General features: G+C 46.0%; 1 protein-coding gene across 7 annotated transcripts in view; it reads left to right on the top strand.

Moving 5' to 3' along the window:
- The first annotated feature begins 1,194 nt into the window (after window positions 1–1,194).
- SNCAIP (synuclein alpha interacting protein) overlaps window positions 1,195–7,124 on the top strand; it is a 133,112-nt gene continuing 127,182 nt past the window's right edge. For 3 of the 7 annotated variants that reach the window (XM_075931945.2, XM_075931948.2, XM_075931947.2), the window contains exon 1: window positions 1,196–2,048. The gene's annotated coding sequence lies outside the window, so the exon portion shown is untranslated. Of the gene's footprint in view, window positions 2,049–5,451; window positions 5,476–7,124 lie in introns of those variants that run through there. The other 4 variants (XM_075931950.2, XM_075931944.2, XM_075931951.2 and 1 more) reach the window with 4 other exon arrangements.

The following is a 7,124-nucleotide window of genomic DNA, read 5'->3' as shown; positions in this document are numbered from 1 at the left end:
ATCCTTTGGGCAAGTGTACTGAATGAGCTGTGACATATATGAGAATACATTGTTACAGGGACTAGATACCTCAAGTGAATTGATGGAACGCTATACTGTCTTTCATCTCCAAGTCACTGGTGCAAATGCAGATCAGATTAAAAGTGTTTCAAAGTAGTTATTATCTGATGGCTGTTCTATGGATGACATCGAATGGTGGTCTCAATTCCATTCCTAATGGGCCAAGAACTGTGATTCACTGGCTTCTCTGGAACTCTCATGAAGGCCAAGAAGTAAATGAACATGCAGACTGAAATACCACTCTGAATTCCTGGAGATGTTCAATCCAGAATGGGTTTAATAATATTAGTGATGCACTGGAGGAAACTTGTTACTGTTTGTGCTATATTTGTTCTGTAGATAACAGTTACCGGTAATGTCAAACCAGAATCTTTTTACATGCGTGAAATTCACTTTAATTTGCAGTATGCATCTTTGGGGCTTTTGCAGTGTTGCCTCATCCGAGACAGAAAATCCAAGTCCTGATTTATGTTTGAAATGTAAAACTGTATAGAAAATCTCTGGGGAGTCAGTGAGAAAACAGGATAAGTCTAAAAGGTAGACTAGAAAATGTGTGTGAACAGAGATTTAAAAAAATCCCAGACACTTCTGAGAAAACATGGCAGAAGGGAATAAAATTAAATTATGAAAAAGAGGGGAAATGCATTTAAAAGAACTTTCACTGCAGCCAAACTATCACTTAGCTTATGGGTAGTGTTTTCCTGTTACCTCACACTGAAATCACAATGGTTAACACTTGAGAACCTTGTAACAAACAATTACCGTAATGTTTAAATAGAGTGACCACCTGGCCCATGTTTGACTAAAATAGTCTACATTCAGAAGCAAAGAAACAGTTTGTAACTATGCTAACCCTCAATAACATGAAATAAAATATGATTTTCTAACAGAGGGAGTTAACATGACTTTAATGGAAACATATTCCATACATTGCAAGGGTGCCACCAACTCCATCTGTATCTACTGGAAGGAAAGCATGATGTGTGCTTTCCAGGTTTTATACTAAGCCAAAACCCACGGTTTTATTTTAAACAGATGTGAACGAATTAAACCCAATATTTTCAGGTATTTTTAGTGCAGTATGATGCCATGTGATTAATACCTTATAGCATGAGATGATGTGTGTTTTCACCTTAAAGATAGTTTAAACCTCTGTTTAAAAAATTGTGCCTGATGTTGCCAGCAAATTAGAACACGGGGTCCTATGTTGCTACTTTTTGCACAAGTTGGGCCCGCTGCTGGAGTGGGCTGTGTGACAGCAGGAGCCCCGCAGGGAATACTGTGAGCACCAGGGTAGGCGCCGCCGGTCCTTCCTTGCTGCTGCAGGGCTCCTGCCGAGCGGGGTGGTGCTAGGAGCGGGCTTTTCCCCTCAGCCCTCACCTGGACCGAGTCTTCTCAAGGAGCGACGAGCCCCCACCCGCCAACGGCTCGACCTGCACATCCGCCCCGCCCGCCGCTCCGCGTGAAGAGCGTTTGTCCCCCGCGTGTGTAGGGGCGATTCCGGGGCTAAAAGGAGGGTCACACCCCCCTGCAGCTGCAACCTCCTCCAGTCCCCTGCACGCCCCAGTGCCCAGGGCAGCGCGGCGGGGCGGGAGCAGGGGCGGGCTGTCACAGCGGGGCGAAGGAGAAAGTGCAAGAAACACGCGCGGGGGCGGGGGGAATCCAGCGGGAGGCGAGGGCCAGGACGGGGCTGCGGCGGGGCCCGGGGGGGGGAGCTCCCGTCAGTCAGGCTTGCGGCGGGCAGCCTCCAGCGCCTCCGCCCTGCCCGCCTCCCCGCCCGGCGGCGCCTCGCTGCTCATCACGTGGCGGCTCCCCCCAGCCCCCCGAATTCCCGGCGTGGGGAATGGCCGCGGCGTGATTGTGACGCAAGCAGCGGGCGGCCGCGTCCCCGCCCGGCGGGCCGCGTTCTACCCGAGCGGGAGCAGCGGCAGCAGGAGCAGCGCGAGCCCCGGCCCCGCGCAGCAGCACGTTGGCCGGCGGAGCCGCGGGTGAGTGAGCCAAAGTTCCCTGGAGCCTGGGCCGGGCGCAGCCCGCGGGAGGGGAGCAGCCCAGCCTGCGGCTCCAAGTTTGCATGGGGGGGAGGAGCAGCACCCCCTTTCCCTGAGCACGAGGAGGGGGATCCCATCCCTTCCGGCAGCGCAGGCAGGGGACCGCGCGGCTGGTCTCGCGGAGAGGAGCGCCTCGCTGCGAAAGGGTTAGGACCCAGCCGGTGTCTATAGTAACGCTGCAGCCAAGAGGTGGTTTTAGCCGGGAGATGGTTGACACACAAGAGGCAGCAGCTTCCCCGCTACCTTGTGGGGCATGGACGCCCCCCTTTCTTGGCTGGCACCCTGGCTTGTATTGTCGCTGGCATCCTGGCTTTTAACGAGCCGCCTTGTGCAACACGGGCACCATCTCGTACAGGGGGACGTGAAGGGTTGGGTGAAACGAATGCACAGAAGGATACTGTGGGAAGAGTCTGTCCCCCCTACCCCACCTCTAAACCAGCATGCAGGACTTGGACATCCTCAGCCACCTCTCTTGCTGGGTTACAGTGTGCTTTGGTTTTGCTGTTTGCTGAAATGTGACTCCTTTGCTTTCCTCTGCTGATGACTTTCATCTGCAGGTGGTGAATGAGGTAAAGGGTTATTGTGGCTGTTGTCGAAATGCCAGGGTGTGTTTATTTTAAATACAAAACAAAACAATAAAAATGGGAGAAGAAAAATTAGGAGGCTGTTACTGGCAACCACACAATTTCCACAGGAAATGCTAGCATTCTTCGCTGAACTCTGCTTGCAGAGAAGAAATAGGCTTCAGAAATAACTATTGTTGACAATTTTCAGTGTTCCTTGAACAAAATCCTGCAATATAATTATCTGTTCCTGTTGTATTTTTGGCTTTCCTCTGAGTAGCTGGTGAAAAAAATGCCATTCCCGTTGTTTCCCTCTTAAAAACAAGTAACAGAGCCTTGTGCTTCTTATCAGTTTATGATTGACAGGTATCCCTCAAAGAAGAAAAGCACCCTCCTCTGTAAAAGAAAAGAATGACAGCAGATAAAAGAGCCTCTTCTCTCACCCTATGAAGTGGAGCAGCCCAGGGTTGTGTTTTCCAAATGAAATTATGGTTTTATCCGAGGGATTTAATTAGAGCTCAAGCATGTACATGAATGATGTCAGTTCTCCAAAGTGGCACTGTAAAAATCATTTTCTATGAAATTTGAAGCCAATACAAATTTATTTGTGTTCTGTTCTGAGCCATATATCCCTTGTGGGGAAATGGCTTTAAACACTATATATTCTACTGGTACATTTTGATAGTTAAAAGAAAATTGAAGAAAAGTTCACTGTTTTTATACCTTAAGGAAATGTTAGTGAAAATAGCTTATTCCTTTCTTTTTTAGTTCTAAGAACATTAATTACAGGTCTATCTAATGGGAGGACTACAGCACAGATTACAGTTAAATTAATCCAAGGCTAGTCTAATAACATAGGGTTGAATGTTACAAACTGTTTACTTAAGCTGATATCAATGGGAGTCCTTGTGTGAGTAAAAAAAACTTGTATGAGTAAGGGCTGCAGGGTCAGACTCTTAGAATATAAATTAGCTCTGAAATATACAAATGCTTGATCTAAATCAGTGTTGCCAGCTCATGATATTTGATGTTTGATTTACATCCTTAGCGCACGGAGACAATTGATTGTGAATTTTTTTTTTTAAGAAAGGGCTTGACTAGAGAGAGGGTAATGCACAGTATGAAAGAGCCTTCAGTGTATACCAGCAGGGTGTACACAGACTAATTTATGTACATGACATTAGTACACTATAGAAATCACACACTTAATAATGCCTATCACCCACCATGTAAATAAGCCCTAAATTTCTAGTGTTATGGTTGCAGAGAAAAGCTTTGAAATATGATAGCAGTATACCCTAAAGATTAAAAAACAAACAAACAAAAAAAAACAACACCCCAAACTAGAAGGTAAATAAAAACAACCCACATTTTATTAGTCTTTAAAATCTCCTGATTTTTAAGCCTTGATTTTTTTAAGGGCCTGATTCGTGACTTTTGAACAATGAGGTTGGCAGTACTGTGTCTTGCTTCCTTCGAAGTCAGTGGGAACAGGTTCACATCCTCCAATTAGAAAATAAAAAAATTCCACTTGGTGTAGTTAGTCATGATTCTGCAAACATGTATTGTTCTATAGTGATAGAAATGTAGCCGTGTTAGTCTGGGGTAGCTGAAGCAAAATGCAGGACAATGTAGCACTTTAAAGACTAACAAGATGGTTTATTAGATGATGAGCTTTCGTGGGCCAGACCCACTTCCTCAGATTTTTTGATCTGAGGAAGTGGGTCTGGCCCACGAAAGCTCATCATCTAATAAACCATCTTGTTAGTCTTTAAAGTGCTACATTCTCCTGCATTTTGCTTCATGTATTGTTCTAGTCAGTCCAATGGCACAAGATCCAGTAGCAAACCTTTGTAGGATCTAAGTCAAGTCAATAGAACTACTTGAGTAAATAGGGTGATCAGTATTTAGTCCAATACATAAAATTTTATATAAAACTGTTTTCATTATTAGCCCTTTTAGTTAGAAAATGCCATTTTGTAATAAAGATATGATCATTAACTAAGTCATAATCAAGCAACTAAAAACATATTTCAGAATTGCCATCTAAGTCTTCCCTGCCTCGTTGCGCTAAGCTAGGAAAAGCAGATGTGCCTTGCAGCATGCCCTGAAGGTTTATGAAGTCAGAATGAGGGAATGGTGGAGAATTATATCCAAAGCTGAGGGACCATCACAGAGAATCTTTTGCTAGATGCCTTTTTAAATGAGTGAGTTTCAGCTTGGGCATCCTTGCTGATCTCAGCTGTGGCTTTGTGGTAAGTTATTCCTATAAGTAGCTCAGGTAATGCTCTCATTTGGAATAATTGTACAGTAGAATCTGTTTTTTTATATCAGTGATTCTCCTGTAATGGGAAAAATAACATGATTATGACTTCTTTTGGGCTCGATTTTGCCCTTAAGGTAAAGCTCTGTGTAAGGCAAGAAGGATGGGCAAGAGGTGGCTAGTAGGCTGGATCCGGCCTGCTGGATCTGCCCTGCAGCCGCCTTGCTGGCATGCTTACGAGAGAGCAGCTGCAGCCACTTGAAACGGCAAGCTGCTAATTGCTACGCAGTCTGGGCAGGGAGGAGGGAGCTTTGTGCATTGTCCCCACCCCCTAGCAAATCCCTGAGCTCCCATTGGCCAGTTTCTGGCCAATAGGAGCTGAGAAATTTTGCTGAAGGCAAAGGCAGTGAATGAAGTCTCCTCATTCCTTCGCTCCCTTCCCTCCTTTCCTTCCTCTCTGTGCTGGAGGAGAGCCACGCAGAGCAGCCCACCCCGCACACAGGCAGGGTGACTGTGGAGCTGCTGGCTGGGAGCTGCCTAGGTAAGCGTCTTCCAGCTAGAGACAGCCTCTGGCACCCCACCCACTCTTTCCCCCCAACCACCTGTTCCAGGCCACCACCCAAACCCTCTGTATCCCCTCTCCCCACCTCCTCTCCAGGTCACACCTCCCTCCTGGACCCTGCACCCCCTCCTACACCACTTCCCCAGGCCAGAATCATCTCCTGCACCCATACCCCCTTTTGGACCCTGCACCCCAAACCACTGCCCCAAATCATAACCCCCTTTCTTCTTCCAAACTCCCTCTCAGACCCCACACTCCCTCCTGTACCCCATTCCTCTATCCCAAGCTCCTACCTGCCATCCCAGAGCCTGTGCCCCCTCCACATAAGTGAAGCCCTTGGCCATTTACCAAAATATTGGAGTGGCCCCCCCCATTAACAATATTGCCCACCCCTGATGTAAGGGTGATGTGTAGGTGCATTTCATCCAATGGAACACTGGGAGGCAGTGTGTTTGAGGGAGGTGCCCTTTAGCAGGACAGTGCTTGCTGTGCTTCCCCTTGTGCACTTTGACAACTAATTTGCAACACGCCTTTGAAATGCAGCATTCTCCTTCATGCTCCTAAACATATCTTCTGGTCAGTGTAAGGTGGATGTAGGGGAGCTATGGCTCTGCTTACTGCCCACCCCCTAAACACCCTTTTGCTCCAGAGGAAGGAACATTTTGGGTGATCCACTAAACATCAGGGCTGTGTCTAGATTGGCATGATTTTCCGGAAATGCTTTTAACGGAAATGTTTTCAGTTAAAAGCATTTTTGGAACAGAGTGTCTAGATTGGCACAGATGCTTTTCCACAAAAGCACTTTTTGCGGAAAAGCGTCTGTGCCAATCTAGACGCGCTTTTCCACAAAAAAGCCCCGATTGCCATTTTCGCATTCGAGGCTTTTTTGCAGAAAACAAATCTCAGCTGTCTACACTGGCCCTTTTGCTCAAAAGCTTTGCGCAAAAGGGACTTTTGCCTGAACAGGAGCAGAATAGTATTCCCGCAAGAAGCACTGATTTCTTACAGTAGGAAGTCAGTGCTTTTGCGGAAATTCAAGTGGCCAGTGTAGGCAGCTGGCAAGTTTTTCCGGAAAAACTGGCCAGTCTAGACACAGCCCAGGAGCAGTGATCCAGGAGGCACTAAAGGTGATGGAAGGACGTAGCTGAGTCTGACTCAATTAGGGCTAAACATAATTTTTTACTCTGACCTGAAATAGAGGCTTGCTGACATGCGGTTATTTTAATAAAGTCTTTATAGTAAATCAGAATTACCAGCATTTTGTGGTATATAATTCAGAATTCTTAAGTATTTAACATAGTATGAAATAATCAGTTTCACCATCAAAATGAAAAATGTCAAAAAGTAATTGACAAGTGAAGTATCATGAATGAAATAAGAAAACAAGTGGACTGACATAAGGAAAGGGAGCTTGGAGCAGGGCGGTGGTGGTGGTAGTATTTTGCCAAATACAAGGGTTTTTTTGTCAAAGGGTAAAGGATGATTCACTTCACTTGGAGCAGGTGCATCATTAAAAACATAAGGGTATAGTCTTTTAACATCATGACTGTTGTCAGTATGTAAAATAGGATACATGCATCTGATATGTTATTGACCCAGGGTCACAAAGGAGTTCTTTGGTGGTGGGA

Source organism: Pelodiscus sinensis, chromosome 6, assembly GCF_052426305.1.
Source record: "Pelodiscus sinensis isolate ZL-2025 chromosome 6, ASM5242630v1, whole genome shotgun sequence".
Taxonomy (NCBI): Eukaryota; Metazoa; Chordata; order Testudines; family Trionychidae; genus Pelodiscus; species Pelodiscus sinensis.
The sequence above is the reverse complement of the archived record's forward strand: the minus strand, read 5'-3'. Positions and strand labels throughout refer to the sequence as shown.